Raw genomic sequence first — 21,310 nt, forward strand, 5'->3', positions numbered from 1 at the left:
TCCTTTTCCTTTCTTTTTTTTTTTTAGTGAATACTGGTATAGAATTTCCTCCAACACACAATCACAATAAGAGCACCTATCAGGCCCAACTTGCCAAAAGAAGAGCTTTTCTGGTTGCATTGGGAAGAATATTAAGTAGTTTTTCAACCTTTAGTAGAAGAGAGAAATTTTCTCCACAAATAGTCAAGAGTCAGACTTCAAGGCATTCATCAAAGTTACTAGGTTATTTAATTACGTTAATCAGTGCTCACTCCTAAGTCCTAACAAAATGAATATACAGCCCTATCTTATATATATAATTTATTAATGCCTCCTAGGCATGAGGATAAACTGTTTAGCCTGTCAGAGGTGAAAAGCCCTTGGATTACCCGGTAACTGGTTCTAGCGGGTGGGGTCAGTTACCCATAGGAGTTTGATTAACAATAAAGATTGTTGTACAGTATGCTCTGTGACGTGCAACTAATCTAAGTAAAGTTCTCCTATGTCATCAAAAAAAAATATATATATATATATATATATATATATATATAATGTGCATACATGAGGCCAATGGCTCACCCCAGGGTCCTAGAGTAACATTTTCTAACTTGACCACTACTATCTTAAACTTAAGAATTCGTTTGTCCCTTTTCCATGATAGATAAATAAGAAGACACTAGGACAGCGAACCAGTAGCCCCGCCTATTGCCAATTGGGTTCACATGATAGATCAATTAATTAAAACTGAATGTACCATTTAGCCTCTTTGAGTATTTTATGCAACCAAGACTGGAAGCAGGCAAGCAGACTAGTCAGTAGCATCTTTGACTTATTTATCTATTGTTAAATGATAAATTATTCTATAGCATGCATACAACATGCTCTTCTTTAAAACATATTTCAAAATGTTTCAAAAAAGCCTAAAAACAGACCTCATCAATGGTGCCCAGAACCATGGTAATTGCCTCAAAGTAAGTTATAAAATAAACAGACTTCATATTATGACTATGTAAACATTCACTACAGGAAATTCAATGTGGACTAAGAAATCCACCTGTGAGCCTTAACAAACATATTTCATGGTATTGCGGAAGCTACAGCAAAAGTTGGCTAGCGATGTGTCCGGAGAATAATCACATACAGGTTGTTTCCAAGCCTCAAAGGGACTCCGTAGCAAAAGCTGAAGCTCCATATTCCCCCATGTGTTGAATAAGCTAGTTTCTTTCTACTGATGATAAATGAAAAGTGTAACTAAAAGTCTAAAAGACAGTTTTCAAGTTTTTCTCAGATTTTCAGGCAAGCAAGTTTCTTTGAGATAGCTAGGTGTGCATCAGAAGCATATAGCTGGGACTTAAGCTCTAAGATTGCCGAAGAACCATCTGCTGAACTGCTGCTCCGACACCTATCTGAAGTGGATAGGTGTCAGAGCAGGCAGGGAATAGTTCAATGCTTTTGATTATAAATTCCAACACCCATACATCACTGAACACAACTAATGACATTCCTACATTCATTTTCACCTCCCAAACTACCAAACATAACAGCATGAAGCCCAAAGCATCATTTGAAAGCAGGTGTTTTTAAGTTTAAAGGACAANCCCATGTTTCAACAATTTGTTTTGCCTTCTTCCGGTGAGTGACACACCAACGGGACAAAGCTGATCAAATGTTTAAAGGGAAACATACCACGATGTCCAAGTTACGGTATCAAAGAGGAAAAACAAAATCTATTTTTAGAAAAAATTACAACTAATCATTTCAATGCAAATCAATTTATAAACCATTTATCTTAAAATATTGAACATTTGCAATGAAAGTATTCAATTGCTGAATAGAGAAATCTGCAGTGTACACGACATTAGGTACCTACAACCTAGTGTTTGATAAGACAAACCAAAATTGCTCTACAGTGGCTCTTGAAAAGATAATAGGTTTCTTGTCATTTCAAAGAAACACATATCTAGTGTTAAGAAGGGAAAAACGTGTGTTAAACACAAAAGTGTGCAAATGCACATTCAAACTCAAAAGGGCCTTATACAATACATTGGAGATATCATGAAAGCTTGTAGCTTTGTGCGGAAAATGACAAACAATTAACTCAAGGGGACTCAAAACCCATTACCTGGCTTATACTAAATGATAAGGCTGCTTTTTCTCAACATGCTCTCTGCAGGCTCTCTATCTAAGAAAAGAGATCTTGGATTTGTATTTGAGTAGCAGACAAACAATGTCCGTTTGAGTGGATGAACAAGAGCCACCCCTACTATTAAGATAGAGGTCATGGGCAGGCAAAGCCCCATTCAATTTAGTAGCAAGTATTCTGATATCCATTAACTAGTAGATAAATCACAAACTCATGGGTATGAATACGCAGCTGACATAATCCCAAATGAATGAGTCCTTTTCCAAACTACTCAGGATCTACCACATGTATTCTACTCATGGTTACAATACACATTTTAAATGATGTCTTAAAATAAATATAAATTTGACCAAAATATATAACAAATAAATCACAAGATAATTCGTCATCAATATGTTAATCGGCATAATAAAGATATTGCAGATATATCTCATTACATATTTTATATCAATATTTAAAATCCGAGCCTCTGCGTGAACCAGAAAGGAGTCTGTTCGCCGGTTCAACCTGTTTTGATGAGAAATACATTTTGCCATATATACTTATCAAAAAATACATTTACCACAATTAACTAAAACAATATATATATATATATATATGTGTGTGTGTGTGTGTGTGTATGTATATGTATATATACTATAAAGATAATGGTATAATGTAATTTATATTATTTATCTCTTTTTACAAGTAATGGTATTTATTATGAGAATAGATTACTTCATGCACACAATAATGAACATAAAGTAACCTAAAATAATTACAAAAAAAAAAAAAAAAAAAAAAGGTACAAAAGTAAAGTGATTATTTGAAGTCTAAAAGAGAATTACTATTTGTAAGACCCCATGCACGAGACCAATTAAACAGAATTTGAATCAACAATGATTCCAACTCAGCTGCTATTTATTCAAAAACAAAAATTACTCCAACTGAGCTATTGATTTATCTGCATCTGCATAAGTGCAGCTATTTGATTCCTTCCACAACATCCACATCAAACATATTTATTAATTTGATGTGCATATTAAATAATAAAATTTTGGATTAACGAAGTACAAGATTTATGGGTGGGATTTCTGTTATACCCAAGGCAGGCCAATTATTTGGCTCATAACTTTGCAACTTATATCCACATCAAACATATTTATTAACTTGATGTGCATATTAAATAATAAATATTTTGGATTAACCAAGTACAAGAAACTTGGGGAGCCAATTGTACTTCATAGGGAGCCACCCCATCTCCATCCCTGATTAGGCTAGCTAGGCTGTCTTCGATAAGGAGTGAGATGGGTTGGACCCCTCAGGATTTTTTGTTACTCTATCTTCTGTTAATGATATTCATGTTATTCAGCCCAAAAAACAAAAGACCAACAACCTTTGCGCCAACCAGCACATCCATCCCAGTGGTGGTTCACATCCAGAATTGAATCACCTAAAAAGGCTTTAATCTAGCAAAAAAATATATATTAATTTACAATTTGATAAAAAGTTCACCATATCGCTAGTTCTTTGATCAGTTTAAATCCAGTTCAGCCACTGAACCAACCTGTTCAAACCAGTTCAACTGAAGAACAGTTTAAGAGGCTGAACCATTTTCCAGTAATGAGGCCAGTTCACAAATCAATTTAACTAGCCAGTCCAATTCGATTTTAAAACACTGATTGATAACACAATGAAATACAACTTCCAGCTCCAAAACATTAATGATTTTTTTCTTTTTTGATAAGAAATATTTTATTGAAAGAAGACTACTTCATGTACATGTATGATGACACAGAAGGAGTCCAAAGAATTATAAAGAAAGGTATTATGTACAGAGAGGTAACGACCCTAAACCCTATAAATTCAATGATGAAATTTCTATTAGTAAAACCCCAATCACGAGACTAGTAAACAAAGATCTCAAAAACAATGCTATTAATTAAGTCACCAAACCTCCCAGTATTGGTAAAAGCATCAAATGCACTTAAAGCACATAGGCCTCTTGGAGCCTGGGCGCAAAGCGCGCACCTGATTGAAGTAAAGCACATAGTTTTCAAATATAATATCTCATAACTTCTAATAGGAATATTTGTAACATATAATAATAAAATAATAAAAACTCAAAATTTCTATGTTTTACCTATTAGGGAAGTAAAGCGCAAAGCACGCACCTAATTGAAGTAAAGCACATAGTTTTCAAATATAATATCTCATAACTTCTAATAGAAATATTCATAACATATAATAATAAAAATAATAATAATTCAAAATTTCTATATTTTACCTATTAGGGAAGTCAATTTTATAATGTTTGTAAGTTCAAATTTTACCTAAGTTATTTCAATTCTTAAAATTTTATAATAGTAAATTGAAAACAATTATCAATAATCAATATCACAATAATCTAATCATAGAAAGTTTAAACATAAAAGCACAAGAAATGTAAATTAACCTTGTTCGTATCTTATGAAACATAAATAAAAAAATAGTCTATATAATACAACACCCTAAGGATAGTGGTTGTATAGTAAATCATAGGTCCATGTCCATTTCTTTCAAGATCAAGCAATTAGTTCTGATGATTCGTATATTTTTTTAGCAATAAAATTAAAAAGCGCACCTAGGAGTGCTTTGTGCTTCTTCAAAAAGCTTCAAAAAAGTGGGCCTAAAGCGCGCTTCATTAAATGAGCTTTTTTTGGCCTAGCAAAGCATTGAGAGCTTGGGGCTTCAAGCTTCGAGCTTAAGCGTGCTTTTACACTGAAACCTCCTATATCCTCAAACGTACAACGATTTTGTTTCCCACACTATCCACATTAACCATAATGGGTATATTGTTCAAACCATGTTCCAAATTTTCGAGGAATGTTTACCAATCCAATTCTTCTAGCCAAGCAACAGACAAATGACCTTTCTCAGTAGCACCCATTCATCCCAAAAGATCTAAAGGTGAAATTCCACAAATCAAATGCAACAATGCAATTTAACAATAGATGATCCACCATCTCTTCACTACACCAACACATACAACACCAACTTATTAGTGTGTAGACTGTAGTCTCTCTTAATGAGATTGTCACGTGAGGAGGATATTCCTCCATCTTACTGTCCATACAAAGGAGACCCTCCCTCAGGCCTTAACACACCAAATACTCTTCATGGGAAAGATGCAACACTAGACCCCTTAAGGCATATTAAAAGAACGTTCATCAAAGTTTTCACTCCCTTTAAACCTCTCACTAATTCAAGATAGGGAAATACCTCCTTCAAAGATCCCTACACCACATGTCATGCCAAAACAGAGTACAACAATAGTCTCTTACATCGAAGTGCATATAATGTAAAAATTTGTCCCACCCCATCCTAATGTTTTCCATAAGCCCCAACCATGAGTCCCTTGAACAGATTTCGATCTCAATCCCCGCCATTCCTTATCATACTTTGCCACTACTACACTCCTCTATAATGTGTACCTTCCATCCCAAAGTGCCAATCATTTTCCCAATAGAACTTGGTTAAAGGTTCCTATATTCATAACCTAGGAAGCACGGACACTTCATTTAGGGTGTCACACCCATGTCATATCCATGTCATACTAATGTCGTACTAGCCATTTCATGTTATAATTTTTCAAAAATTACTCGTCATTGTGTCATACTTGTACCTGTATCCATGTTTGTGCTTCCTAGTTCGTAACACCCAGGTCACACTTAGCAATATTTGAACTCATCAACCATAACACCCAAAAAATTCCTTCGTAATCTCTCAATTTTGTTTGCCACAAATGCCCCCAAATGGCATACCAAGATAGGTCATAGAAAACACCCAATCTTACAGCAGAGGATTGCGAGCTCTGTCATGTTACCAATACCAACCACTCCGACTAGAATCATTTCACTCTTACTCATATTTACTTTTAGTGTTGTCACAGCTTCAAAACAAGTCAGCATCATTCTAATATAAAGAACTTATTCAACATTGCTTTGCTAAATAATATTGTATCATCGGCAAACAAGATATGAGAGATACACAACCCATTTCATGCACAAGAGCCCACCGTAAAACCCCTACTGAAGCCTCTCTCCTCAGCAACCTACTCAATATTACCTCCATTACCAATTTATACGGCAATGTGAACATAGATCACCTTGTCTCAGTCCTCTTGAACAACTAAATTAACCAGAAGGGGAACCATTCACTAAGATTGAGAAGTAAGCCATAGAGATACACATTCAAATCCAATCTTTCCTTTGGATAAAGTACAGTCTCCTAGTTCATATGGTCATAAGCTTTCTCAAAGTCCAAATTTCAAATTACACATGGGATATGCCTTTTCACTCTACTACCCAAACACTCATTAATAATAAGAACCAATTCCAAAATTTTCCTACTCCCACAAATGCAATTTGTGACTCAAATATTAGCTAAACAAATATCACTTTCAATCTATCCCAAGGTGGTCAAAGGAAAGAGTGCAACCTTAAGGCGCCAAAGCCTTGAATCGACCAAGGCATGAGGTGACAAAAAGGCGCTAGCCCGATTAAAGCCCGGTTAGAGTGGGGAGGTGAATTTTAAATATAGTTATTATACATACAGAACTTAAATCATATGAGTAGAATGTATTGAAATATTATAGTGTTTTTTTTATATGTTGCATGAGGAAACAAGCTTCTACAACAAGCTTCTATAGACTAAATAATCTAACAATAGGTTTTACAATAAACTTTTGTAAATTAATAATCTAACAATAGGTTTTACAACAAGCTTCTTAAATAAATAAATCATTTTTAAAATATAAAAAATAATACTAATAATAATAAAATAAAACAAGGCGTTCGCCTTAGTGCCTTTTTTATGGTTTAAGGCGCTAGCCTTGCTCGCCTAGGTTCTAAAGGCAAGCCGCCAAGCCCTCCCAATAAAGGCGCCTTGCCTTTGACTTCCATGATCTATCCAACACCTTTGCCAATAGCTTATATAAACTCCCAACCAAACTAATAGCTTAAAATTTCTTATTATTTGTGGCATTTCTTTGGAATTAAGGTAACAAAAGATGTATTGGGGAATTTTTTTTCAAACTTAACGTGCTCATGCAACTCCTCAAAAAATGCCATAACATCCACTTCAACCACCCGCCAACGCTGTTAAAAGAAAGACATTGTGAAAACATCCAACCATGGGTTCCTCCTTCTCAAATCTCCTCTCAAGCAAATATCTTTCATTCTCTCCAATAGTAGCAAAATCTAATCCATCAAATCAAAGGTCTCTAACTCTATGTTTCTTGATACAAGGATAAATAAAATTGCACCACCTGACACCTCTAACAGCTCCTCGTAATGATTAAATTGTCTGTCAGATGTGTCAGGTGGTGCAATTTCTCAGAAAATAAAATTACTCAGATAATTTCTTTCACACCTTATTATCCATCCTAAGCACTACTCATTTTGTTTCTAAAAATAAAAAGGTATTCTATGTCGCTGATTCTTTACCTTTAATTTCTTGTCAACAATTTTTTCTACCATTTATTAAAAAGAAAAAAAAAATCAAACATAACTTCCAAAGAATTTAGACGTCTATGGTAAAAACTAATGCTATTATCACCTAAAATATCATTTTATTAAATTTTTCCAACACTTCGTGACACCTTTCACTTGGCATTTAAATATCACTTCAGATTTCCTTTTTTTTTTGGAATACGTTAATATTTCATTAATTGAAAGAAGAAAAGGCATAACCCATTTCGCAGTGGTGGTCCGTCACACTACAAGTCATGACAAAACTAATCAATGAGCCATCACCTACCTTGAAGCTTGTAAACCAGTGAAAACCCTCCCAACCCTTCCTGATGATCTTCAAAGTACCCCATACAGACCTTGAGATATGTTTGAGCACCATCCTCCTCACAAGCTTCCATATTTAAGCTGCCCCACCCTCCTCCAAAGAGCCTCTCTCTCAAATGCAAACCTCCAAAGCTACTTCCCCAACAGTGCCGGATTGAACAAGACAAAGTTTTCAATCCCCAAACCATCAATTTGAAGAGGCTCACACACATCTCCAACTAACCATTATTAAGTATGCCCCACAAGAAATCCCTTTGTAGCTTCTCCAGACAATTAGCAACCCCCATGGGAATGGGAAACGAGGATAAATAACAGGTTGAAGGGTTGGATAAGTTGCTCTTTATAAGCGTCATTTGGTCTCCCTTGGAGAGGCACATGCTCTTCCAACCAGCCAGTTGTCATTCCATTTTCTCTATCACTGAATTCCATAGTTCTCTTTCTCTATCACTGAATTCCACAAAATTTTCTCTTTGAAGGCTGGCCCTAAAGGAAGACCAAAATAAGTCATCGGAAGCTTAGATACCTTACAGCCCAAAATACCCACCAATGTTTCTACATTTAACACATCACCTACCAAAACTATCTTGGATTTCCCAAGTTAATCTTAAGATTCTGAGTTGGCTGCACAAAAATTCAGCACATCATCTACAAAAAGTAGATTAGATAACGTAATTGCATAATGCCCAATTGTAAACCCCAACAAGCCCCTCCAACAGCCCTCTCTAACAACCTACTCAAGGCCTCCATCACGATGATAAACAACAACGGGGACAACAAATACCCATCTCAATCCCTAGAGATTTGAAAGAAACCACTTGGACTACCATTCATCAAAACTTAAAACCAAACAATGGAGATGCATGCATAAATCCACTTCCTCCCCCAAGGATTAAACCCACATTATCTTAACATATAAAAAAAACGTCATACCCAATGCACAAAATTCCCACTTTTGCAAAGTCTATAGAGGTCATGGTAGGCAGTCATACCCCTTTCTTTTTTTTTTGGAGGTTGATTACCGAAATTGAACCTGCAAACTATTGCTTTTTTGGTGGAAGGCAATCATCTTAACATTTAAATAAGAAAACTCCAATGCATGTGATTGCAATCTTTCTCCAAACTCAACTTACACAACCACCCCCCCCCCCAACAAACTAGATTTCAATCTACTATCTAAACATTCATTAACCATAAGTACTGAATCCAAGATCTGGCTTCCTTTAACAAAAAGGTTCTGAGAGTTACCACTTTCTCCAACAGCATCTTCAACCTATTTGCTAATAACTTGGCTAAGACCTTGTAGATATCTCGAGAATCCTTAAATCTCTAAGGCCCTAGGTTTTCTTGGAATGAGAGTAATAAATGTGGCATTGATGCTTTCTCCAATGTACAATATTCATGGAAATAGCAAAATACCTTTGTAAAGTCCTTTAAAATGCTCCATCAAGCTTGGAAGAAGGCCATTAAGAAATCATCTAGTCTTAGGGCTTTATCATCACTCGTGTTTTTTACCTCATCAAAAACCTCATCCTCAATGAAGCATATGTCCAACCAACCAACCTTCTCTCCCTCAATATCAAAGAAAGGCAATTCATCCAACAAGGGCGCCAAACTCCATCTTTGGTGAATAATTGCTAATAGAAAGCTATTATATGCTTTTGTCTGTCTGATTTGTGATCTCCTCCCCATGCACATATAACCGAACTATAGTATTGCTTCGATGATGTGAGTTTGCCAGACTCTAAAAGAACTTTGCATTCTTGTCCACTCCTTTAAGCCAAAGCATGCAAGAGCAAGACTTTTGCCTCAAGCTTATTTCCTCCAACAACATGGCCATTTCAAGTTCTGAAGTAACCTGTTCTCGTGGCACCCTCTCCTCATCTGCAAGAGCTCTAGTCACATTGCCAAACTCCTCTTCATTCCTCTACCTCAAATCCCCCTTGATGCAGGAGGCAATGGGAAGACAGATTTATTATATTTTATTTGATTTTATGCATCAAGGGCAATTTTGAAATTTCATAATATTTTGGAATGAGTTGTGCTAACAGTCCATCAGATCTTCTTTTGGGTTTTATTTAAGTTTGGTTATTTAGTTGGGCTTGGTAGTAAAAGCCTAAGGTGTCCAAATCCATGTTTTATTAGGGTTTTAACTATTAAGAAATCGTAGTTCAAATAGGAATAGGTATTAGACTTCAATTTAAAGAGTTGTAATGCTTTCTATTGAGATGGTGAATGTTTTCAAAATTTAATAGCTATGAAGCTTTCTTTATTGTTTGTGTGATGCAACTTTCTCTGAGGTGTGATGCCAAGGAACCCTAGGTGTGATGCTTAGGAAGTCTACGTGTGATGCGTAGAATTTATATATTTTCTTTAATTTTACTATTCACAGTTACTATTCACATCACCGTTCACAGCAACCCAAATCTTAATTTTCACCTTTGTTTTCATTCCCAAACCCTACTAATCCTTGTCCCCTTTGGAAACCCTATAATCCCTATTATTTTCTAGCCTATTCCCCACCAAAACCTAACCCTAATTCTTCAAAACCCAAGCTATATCAGATCAGCCCCTGGTGTTCTAACTCAGATTTTTTTTTCTTTTGATAAGTAAGAATGATATATATACAAAAGTCTACTCTATGCATGAAGAACATAGAGCAAACCCAGTAAGTACAAGAAGAAGAAAACAAAGAAAAAACACAATAGAAAACCAAACAACAGAATAATTACAAAAGAGAAAAGGAGTAAAGAAAAGAAGGGAGGGAATCACTAAACGTGAGTCCCAAAGCCCGAGACCAATCAAAAAAAGTTCCACTAAAAAAAGCAAGCATCTGATCACCAAAGCTATCCAAATCCTCAAAAGTCCTCCGATTCCGTTCCTTCCAAATACACCATAGGATGCACAACAGGACTAAGTTCCAAATCTGAGACGAATGCTTCCCCAGCCAATTCCACCAACCAAAAAGCAAGTCTAGAATCGATCTAGGTATAACCCAAGACAAGCCAAAAGTTATAAAAACAAAGCTCCATAACCGATACGCCATTTCACAATAAAGAAGTAAGTGGTCTACCGTCTCTCCACAATGACTGCACATAATGCACCAATCCACAAAATCCAATCTCCTCAATCTCAAGTTATCTCCCGTAAGGATCTTATGCCAAGCTACACACCAAACAAAAAAGAAACTTGCCTAGGGGCCTTTGCTCTCCAAATAGCTTTCCAAGGAAAGACAGTTGAGGGAGAATCCCTTAATTTGTTATAATACAACCGGATGTCAAAAACCTCATTAGGCTTCAATTTCAATCTCATCCGGTCTCCAACATCCATTGGAGGAGTATTAGCTCCCAAAATACGAAGCACATGCAGCCCTCCATCCATCTCCCAATCATTAAAATCTCTAATAAAACGAAGATCCCAACTTCTTCTCTCCTCCACCCCCTGCCTTGGCAAAGAAGCTTCTACAAAAACCTCCTTATCAATGGTGATACCAAACAACCTTGGAAATGCTAATTGAAAAAGTTGATCCCCATACCACCCATCCTGCCAAAACCTCACTATATTTCCCAACCCAACAACAAAGTGACAGTTTTTGCAGAAATCCTCCCAACCCATGCGAATACCACTCCACAAACCACACCCATGAACTCCCCTACCCAGCTTAGAGGTCCATCCCCCCATTCTTCCCCATATTTTGAAGCTACCACTCTCCTCCATAACCAATCCTCTTCCTTCCCAAACTGCCACAACCATTTCCCCAATAAGGCCTTATTGAAGGTAGTAAGTTTCCTTATCCCCAAACCACCATTGGCTATAGGCGCACAAACTTTATCCCAACCTACTAGATGAATCTTGCTATCACCCTATAGAAAATCCCTTTTCATCTTTTCAATTTTATTAGCAACACGAGTAGGAATTGTGAATAGCGATAGAAAGTAAGTCAAAAGGCTAGATAGCGTACTCTTGAGTAACATCAAACAACCCCCCTTAGACAAATATAGCTTCTTCCACCCAGCTAATTTCTACTTAATTTTTTCCAAAATTGGATTCCAAATTAAAGGGGAATTATGTGAAGCCCCCAACAGCATGCCAAGATACAACATAGGCAAAGTTCCAACTCTGCAGCCCAAGATTTCAGCCAGGGCATGCACATCAGCAACCTCCCCTATTGGAACCATTTCACTCTCATGCACATTGACCTTCAATCCTGTTACCGCCTGAAAACTAAGTAACAACAACCGAATATGAAGAATTTGCTCCAGATTTTGTTGTTCCCCCTTGTACTACGTCACCCCTTGAATGCTTTTAGCTTTTGGTGAACATAAAAAGCTAGGCGAACTGAGGAATTAATAAGAATCCCACCACGACCTCACCCTTTCAATGAACCCATTAGCTTTTAACCACATTTTCAAACCTAAATGGGCTTAATCCCCTTCGCATAAACCCACACTCCAAAGAATGGAAAAGTGGTTGATAACAATCTCAGGAGGCATCTTTGCACTATCTAGGAGTAATGCTCCTCCATAGACGGAGTGAACAAAAATCTATCTTGGATCATGATAGATTGTTAGACCATGTGAAAAATACCTCCCTCCATTTGATCATCCAACAAACCATTAGCATAAATGAAGCCCAAAAATTCTAGCTTAGTATGGTCATGTTCTCCGCTCCCAAACTTTATTCAGGATATCGTACCACATTAAAATCGCCTCCCACCACGGCAATTCCCACCAGCCGATCATCCCCGATAACTCCTCCCAGAGCAATGTCCTAATACTATCATTAATCAGCCCACACACCCCTGTGAGCACTCATTCAAAACCATAAGACACGTCTTTGAATTTGCAGGAAACGAAGAAGTTCCCACCACTTCCTCCACTTTCGCTATAGTTCTTCTATCCCACAACAAAGGCCAAGAAATGGCAGAAAAGAGTAGTGTTAAAAATCAGCATATTTTAAAAGATCTTATAGAAACAAAAGATATTGTGTCAATTTATATATATTTTAAAAGGCTCAATAAAAACATAAAACTTATTTCCTTGATCTTACAACAAAGTATAGGTCACACATGGCTTGCACTTTCTCAGATCGTAACAAATGGTATCAGACCCAACCTAGTAATTCCTAGTAGCATGAGGCTCTACAACACAACATAGGACCTGACAAAGTCATCAGGAATTTAAGTGGGGAAAATTGAGATACCCCAAATTATGTGGATTGGATTGGATAAGTGTGTTGGGTAGGCATATGTTGAGTCCCAAATTAGGTGTTTACTGGGCGAACTAGGCTCTATAAGCAATTCAAAACCCAATTGTAACTTGACTAGTCCTTTTGGGGTATAGCAAAGATGTGTCTAGTGCTTCCTCAGGTTGTAACACCTTCATTTCCAATCAGACAAACAAACCCTAGCGGGTTGTAAACATTATATTCATGAGCTACAACAAGGTGCAGCAATTTATCAAAAATGTAAGCCTAATAGTATTAAATATACTATAAGCTTATGTAAGTTATGACAATGATGAAGGGACTAAGAGTTAGAAACTCTATTAGATGATCAGCACTAGCAGGAATAATATAACTAATTGATCATAACTTTTTTTTTCTAATGTTAAGTAAAAAAACCATTCATAATGTTAGCTAAAGGGGTCAAGAAATATCTCCACGAGCTATAAACATAGAGTAGTCTTGGAGCATTTTCAAGCATTTTGTGAGACAAATTCATGCTTCCCATAAAAATAAAAGAAGTGGCTTGACATGAGGAATTATTGCATGTTAAAATAATATTACAATATTCTCAACCAAAACAATGCCCATGAAATGCGGGTATTAAAAGACATGGGATCCACCTACTTTAGGGAATGGGGATTTAAGAGAGATGAAAGGGTTAGTTCTCGTAGTGAAGCCCATAGACCCTATGGGCCTCCAATAGACCAAAAACAAACCATGCTCAAGATATTAAATAGGAAATCACAACAAATTTAAATGCAGCATGCTTTAGAAGAAAAAGAAAACAGAAATTAGCTCAAACATAGATCCAGTTCAGAGGTAACAACCAAAACACAATATTCATCTGAACCCTAAACCCCAACAAAGATGGGAAATGTATCAGGTGCATCTGATAGCAAGGAGACAAGCAATTCCAGTGAGTAAAACAAGATAGTTCATAATCACGTGTGCAAACAGTTTCAAAAGTGTGGTATTGCTAACTCTGCCACACAAAAAAAGGTCACGCTTCCTCAAATCAAATTTGGAATTAAATTAGAATTCCATATATATGGTGAATCTATAACCAAACAGCATACAACAAACAAAAAGCCATCAACCATTAAAGTTTTTATGAGCATAAATCAGATACAAACATCAGAATTTCATTGCAGGATACATTCAATGCTTTGTTGCGAATTGTTGAGTTTCGATAATTTCTCAGCTAATATCTGTCCATTAAATTCGTCGTTGCTCATCCTGCTATTTAACAAGATTTTACACGCCACGCAGGAAGCCCTATATCTTACAAAAAGAAAAAATTAGTATTCTGAAGTTACAGAGTAATCAAGGCTTTAACAAAAAATAAAGGCAGAAACAAAAAAAGGTTAAATTATAACTTATGAAAATGCCACAGGGATTTCCTCATCTTTCCAAATGGATAGAGGTACAAATCTTTACAATACTAGAAAACTAATTAATTAAACCAGAATGAGTTACGTATGTTTCAGAACCTACCATGTCAAATTGAAAGCACACATACTTCCTTTTTTATATGAATAAAAAAAATCAGTTTATTGTACATGCATAAGGTACTATCTTACCAACTAAAATTGAAGAATGAAAATCATCATTGACTGAAAATACAAAGTTGTTATGTAGAATCCAGGTCTTGCCATATAGTGTACACCAAGTTTATTTTATAATCCAGATCAAGTTCAGGATAACCGTCTCCATCATACAACAAAAGAAATTGATGCAGGGAGCACCAAATCCATTTAACATATTGTTTCTAAATTTGAAATTATTTTTGAATTTGAGTTTTGAATATAGTTTTTAATGTTGAGGGTTTTAAGGGATTTGATTAGGCATTTTCCATTTTAGTATAATCCCTAATACCTATTTAATTGGTACTTTTGTAATGGTGAAAGATAAATGATTTTGAATAAAAATTTTAAGATGAGTTAAGAATATGTCTCCTCCTTTGTTCTCTTTGGTTGGTGGTGATGCCAAACGCCCTTAGGTGGAGACTGATGCCTATGGTTTGGAGGTAGATTCTAGGTGGTGAAGCCTAGGGTTTGTACTGTTGTTCATGTTGTCACTCTTTATTTCCAAATTTCCTACTAGTGTTTTGCATCAGAATTCTATGTTCTTAAACTAAGTGTGCAATTGGATAAGCTTTTTATTGAAAGCTTATTTGTTCATTTGCTGAAATTTGGTAAAGAACAGTGGTTCCTACAAAAAAGTAAGGTTTCATAAAGCTTTACATAAGCTAATAAACTAAAGGGCTAATCCAAAACTCACACTAAGAAAGGAAAAAAAAGCTAAGCATTAGACAAGTGTTTTCAATATGATAGTCCAAACATACTTCTAAAAAACATTCCTTAACCCGTCTTAGCTTTTTCTTCCCTCTGAATAGCCTGAGCTGCCTGACAGAAATGTCCCACACCTTGACAAAAGCATAAAAACAAATTATGAGAAATCCCAGAGGTAGACAATTAATTCCAAATTGCAATTACAAATAGTCTATTAATATAACAGAAATTTCTTGTGTATGCTTATCCGTGTGTGTGTGTGTGTCTACCTCAAGTATAAAAGAATAGAAGGTAGCCTAAAAATACATCAAGAATTACATGCAAACAAAAGAACTCTGGAACAGTGCTACTAACACTAAGACCCATTACAGTCTAATGAATCTCCAATACTTTCGCATCTTAAAAAATGCAACAATTTCACTACCTCCACAAAGTCCACATTAGACACAAGGGTGCCAAATTCCACACAGCAAAAGACCATTTACCAAACCAGTTTCACCAACCAACCAGTAGGTACATCACTGTTTTTGGCATCACCCAAAGAACCCAAACACAGCCCCACATTGCATGAGCAAAATTGTAATGTAGTAGCAAGTGATCCATTGTCTCTCCCTTTTGCCTACACAAACAGCACCAATCTACCAAAATGATTCCTCTTTTTCTTAGATTATCATTAGTCAAGATATTCCACCATGAAGTTGTCTACACAAAGAAAGCAACCCTTTTCAGGGCCTTGACGCACCAAATACCTCTCCACACAAAACTGGCCACCCTAGAGGCACACAATGTCCTATAATAAGACCTAACATCAAACAAGGTATAAAAGATAAAAGAACACATGGTAGCCTAAAAAATACATCAAGAATTACATGCAAACGAAATAACTCTGGAATTTTCCCCAAAAAAAAAAAAAAAAAAAAAAAAAAAAATAAAAGACCATTTACCAAACCAGTTTCACCAACCAACCAGTAGGTACATCACTATTTTTGGCATCACCCAAAGAACCCAAACACAGCCCCACATTGCATGAGCATAATTGTAATGTAGTAGCAAGTGATCCATTGTCTCTCCCCTTTGCCTACACAAACAGCACCAATTTACCAAAATGATTCCTCTTTTTCTTAGATTATCATTAGTCAATATCTTCCACCATGAAGTTGTCTACACAAAGAAAGCAACCCTTTTCAGGGCCTTGACGCACCAAATACCTCTCCACACAAAACTGGCCACCCTAGGGGCACGCAACGTCCTATAATAAGACCTAACATTAAACAAGAAACAACCCATTTCCAAGCAAACACCACACCATCTCAATCTACCAAGGCCTGTAAAATTCTTGGCATAAAGAATACAGAGGTCCTAGCAAGGACTCAATAGACTCTAATTCCCAATCATTGAAAGATTAATTGTACTGGACAAAGCAATGTCTCTCACCCACACCTCAAACACATATATCAAATGAGAAAAAACAAAAGCATCTAAGTCAGCTGCTATTGAATACAAGGCATTGTACAGCTCTTTCAAAAACTGCTCCCCAAACCAACTATAATGCCAAAAGAAAACCCTATCTCCAGCCCCCACCTTGAAGTATATGTTATTGGCAAAACAGTCCCACCCTACCCAAATACCTTCCACAGACTACAACCATAAGTGCTACACACCAGCTTCGTTACCTAGCCACCCCGCTCCACCCCATATTTTAGCATTATTAAACTTGAGCAACAAGACTCCTTAACCATAATTTTTTTTTTTTTTTTGATAAGACAGACTCCATAACCATAATTAACTCTAGACTGCGTCTAACTCTAAAAATTAAGGGGAGAGGGAGGTTGGGGAAGGAACGTCTCAACTCTCGAGGAATGCAGACACCAGAAGTAGGGGGTTGAAACGGTTGCAAATATCAAACAAGAGAACTCAAAGTAATATGAGCATATAAAAACTTGGTTTCAAACTAATTGAGGAGAAACAGAGAAAGAAGTAGTTATCTTGATGCAAGACAGGAGAAAAAGGTGGGTGCTTTCAATATTCGTGATTGACAATTGTTCTAATACAAATCATTACATGTTATGAAGTACTAGCTTGAGGAGAGAATGAAGGCAGAGGCATTGAGACGGAAAAACAATGTTCTCACACATCCATCATCTCAAACGTGTAAACATTATCGACATGCAAACTACAACAAACCAAGCGCAATTCAAGTTCTTTTTCGCATTGAAAAAGACAGAATGCCAGTAACTTTGTATTTCAACTCAAATCAAAAAACTTCACTGCATTTCCCATAGAAACCCAACATTTGAAACTTAAATATAAATTACAAGCCTTTTTGTATGTACTCAGAAAGAGAGTCTCTATTTTCTAATTATTGCAACCGTCATCATACTTGTAGTTATAGATGGTTAGATTTTAAAAGATAACCACTTCCCCATTATCTCTTTCTTTTTCTTTCTTTCTTTTTCTCTCTCTCAATTTCCTAATTTTAACCTATAATTTTATTTTATTTTTGACAAGTCAATTTTAACCTGTAATTTAAATTCAATTTTTTGGTTTTAACTATTTAATGCAGACTTCTTTGACAAATCAAATAATAACACTACCAAATCCAACACTCATTATAATAAAATAAAAACAATATAGATTATTATTATTATTATTATTATTATTTGGTTATACTAATAGTATCAATTCTCATAGAAACCTGACATTGAAAGTTAAATATAAATTACAAGCCCTTTTGCATGTACTCAGAAAGAGGGTTTCTATTTTGTCTAATTATTGCAATGTAATTATACTTGTACTTAAATTTTAAAAGATACCCATTTCCCCATGATCACTATTCTTTTAACCTGTACTTTAAATTCTCTTCTTCTGGTTTTAGCTATTTAATGAGAACTGTTCTTGACAAATCAAATAATGAGACCACCAAATCCAACACTAATAATAATAACAATAATATATGGTAAATAAATAAATAAATAAACGACTAAAACATAGTGATTATTATGATTAATAATTAATAATGAAATACAGTTTTTTTCAATGAACCACAGCAGCATAAAACATTTTTTCTTATAAAATTTCAAAAAAAATTAGGAAAAAAATTTTAAAAATTGAACTATAATTGTAATTTCTTAATTATCTAAACTAAAAGGAAGTAATTTTAGAAAAAGAAAAATAACTCAACCAACTCCGCCTGAAACAACTTGTTCAAATTCATATCTTTTTCGTAAATTTGAATTTCCCACGATAAATAAAAACAGAGGCTTTAGCTTATTAGGGCTTTGAAACTAAAAAAAAAAAATAAGGTTTTTTTAGTGAGAAAACGAAAAGCGAATAAATAATTAAAGAAATTTAGAGAGAGTTATACCACTGAAAGAGATGCGAGAGAGATGAATTGAAAAGCTCAGCTTTGAGCTCCACCAACTTTGAGTTTGAATTTGAATACACAGATTTGTTCGAACCAAAAACCCTAGAGAAGAGACGAAGACCCAATTACTTTTCTTTTGGTTTTTGCTTTTGTTTTTGAAAGTGGAAAAAATATATATTGAATCGAAAGTGTTCAGGAAAATTAATTTTGAGAAATAAGAGGTGCAAACGTGGCACGTGATGTAAGCAGAGACACAAGTAGGGCTTAGGCACTGTTTGGACTTTTTTTTATCATTAATTGTTTTTTGATTTTTTTTTTTTTTTGAAATACTTCATCCGTTACAATAAAATAAATAATTCAATTTTTTTTTAGTTTCAAATGATGTCTAGTAGTAATGGTATTTTTTTTTTTTTAGAGCTAAAGTAGTAATGGTATTAGTGTTCAATATTTGTAGATTTTTTTTTTTTTAAGAAGAAAGACAATGCATCGTCATTATATGTGGTGTTCAATATTTGTAGTGATTAAAGTGTTCGTTTGAGATCCGCTTATTTTGCTGAAATTGAAAACTTTTTGCTGAAAGTATTGTAGATAAAGGTAAAAGTTAACTGAAATAGTACATTGGGACTCATGAATAGTACAAAAAAGTGCAGTAGAACCCATGAATGATAGCAAAAATAAACTGAATAGTAAAATAAATTAGTAAAATTGATTCATGCCAAACGCACACTCAAACCCATTCTCACTATCTACTAAGTAAAATTTATGTACAATGTTATTTGTGTCTTATTGGTTGAATTGAATTGGTGAAACCATGTACAGCATATAAGGTATTATACATATTCCCTAAAAAAAAAAAAGATATTATACCTAAGTTTTATCACTAGCTTCATTCTCAAAAACAAAAACAAAAAAACAAAAAAAAAAAACAAAACAAAAAAAAAAAAAGGTTTTATCTCTATCTTAAAAATTATGGAAAATTTTATTTTTCCACCACAAACCATACCATATTTTACAATTGTCCCTTAAACTACAAGAATGCACAATTGACCCCATAAACTAAAACTCATATAACAATTTACTTACCCTCATCACTTTCTCAATTAAGTCTAACAAAATGTAACATTAAATTTTAAAATATCAATACATCGGTTGTGGAGGAAGGGGTAAATTAGTTTTTTAATGTTAAATTTCATTTGACTTAACCCAAAAAAGACAACAGTGGCTAAAGTGTATGTTACAAATTATAACTTTGGGGGTCAATTGTGCATTTCGATAGTTTACAGTGCAAAGTATAAAATAAAGTATAATTTATGGATATAAATGTGTAATTTCCCCTTTTAAAAATAATGATAACACTTTAATTTCTTGTAATATAAACATTTAAGGCTATTTATCTCTTCATGTGGTTGTTTAATGGTGATTAATGATGTGGGTTCTAGTTAACTCAAGTGGTCAACCATAAGTTAAAACTCTCTCAAAAAAAAAAAAAATGGTGATTAATAGTGGTTACATCTTTGAAACTGCACTAAGCATCCCATAACCAATCCCAATTTTCTTTCTCTCAACTTCAATACTTGGGTATGTCTACCAATAATTTTCATCAAAGTCATCTCTTCAAAATCCAAAAAAGAAAAAGAAAAAAAGAGTTCAACTCTTTGTAGATCTCCAATTAAAAAGAGAAAAAAAAAATAGCCTTCCATGCCTATTTGACAAGTAAAGAATTTTGTTATTTGTTTTCTTTTTTCTTTTATATTCCTTTTTTTTTCTACTCGTCCATGTGATTTTGTTTTTTGTTTTTTCTTTCAGATCTATTTTTCTTCGTGATTAATTCCTTGCTTTATTCTATTATCCTTCAAATCTGTTTTTCTTTATTCTTTCCCTTTATATCTATTTTTCTTTTTTTTTTAAGTGTGATGAGGCTGAGTTTGTTCGAGTCATAATTGGTCATTGTCCAATGGTTCCTATGTGGTCACTTTATTGAAAACATCCAATTACCATTAACAATTCCTATGAGTTTGCTTTTGTATGGAATTGGGATAGAGTGGCTGGATTTAGGAGTGAGAACTCATGTTAGTACGCCATGTTCGTGTTTATATCATGTTGAGATAAAGGTATTTGAATACATAGTTTAACACAAACTCAACTTATTTAATAATCGTTTCAAATCCCCTTAACCATAAGCAATTTGACATGACATGATCCATTTCAACTCATTCAATAGACAATCTAAGAGAAATAAAGTAAAAATAGAGTTTATTTTTTCCCTTGTTTTGGGTAAAAATGTTAAGGACTTCAACTTTTTATGAATAATTAATCAATATAACTAATAAAATTCTTATAACTTCTCCATTGTATTTATAATTCAAATTTATGTTAGCTAAAAATGACATTTATTTATATCATTATATGTGACCATAGCCATATGCGCCACTTACGTTACTCTAAAGATTTCAGTATCTAGACCCATTGGTGCTATCCTTCTATCTTTTTTTTA

At 34.7% G+C, this 21,310-nt stretch overlaps 1 long non-coding RNA gene across 1 annotated transcript; it reads right to left on the reverse strand.

Moving 5' to 3' along the window:
• Positions 1-1,562: 1,562 nt before the first annotated feature.
• Positions 1,563-18,992, reverse strand: LOC136066901 (uncharacterized). The gene is made up of 4 exons (XR_010628433.1): positions 18,817-18,992; positions 15,506-15,586; positions 14,318-14,436; positions 1,563-1,637 (listed from the first exon to the last, which is right to left on the reverse strand). It is a non-coding gene; the product is annotated as an uncharacterized LOC136066901 (long non-coding RNA).
• Between the last annotated feature and the right edge of the window lie 2,318 nt (positions 18,993-21,310).

This window comes from Quercus suber, unplaced genomic scaffold (genome assembly GCF_002906115.3).
Source record: "Quercus suber isolate HL8 unplaced genomic scaffold, Cork oak 2.0 scaffold_51, whole genome shotgun sequence".
NCBI classification, from domain to species: domain Eukaryota; kingdom Viridiplantae; phylum Streptophyta; class Magnoliopsida; order Fagales; family Fagaceae; genus Quercus; species Quercus suber.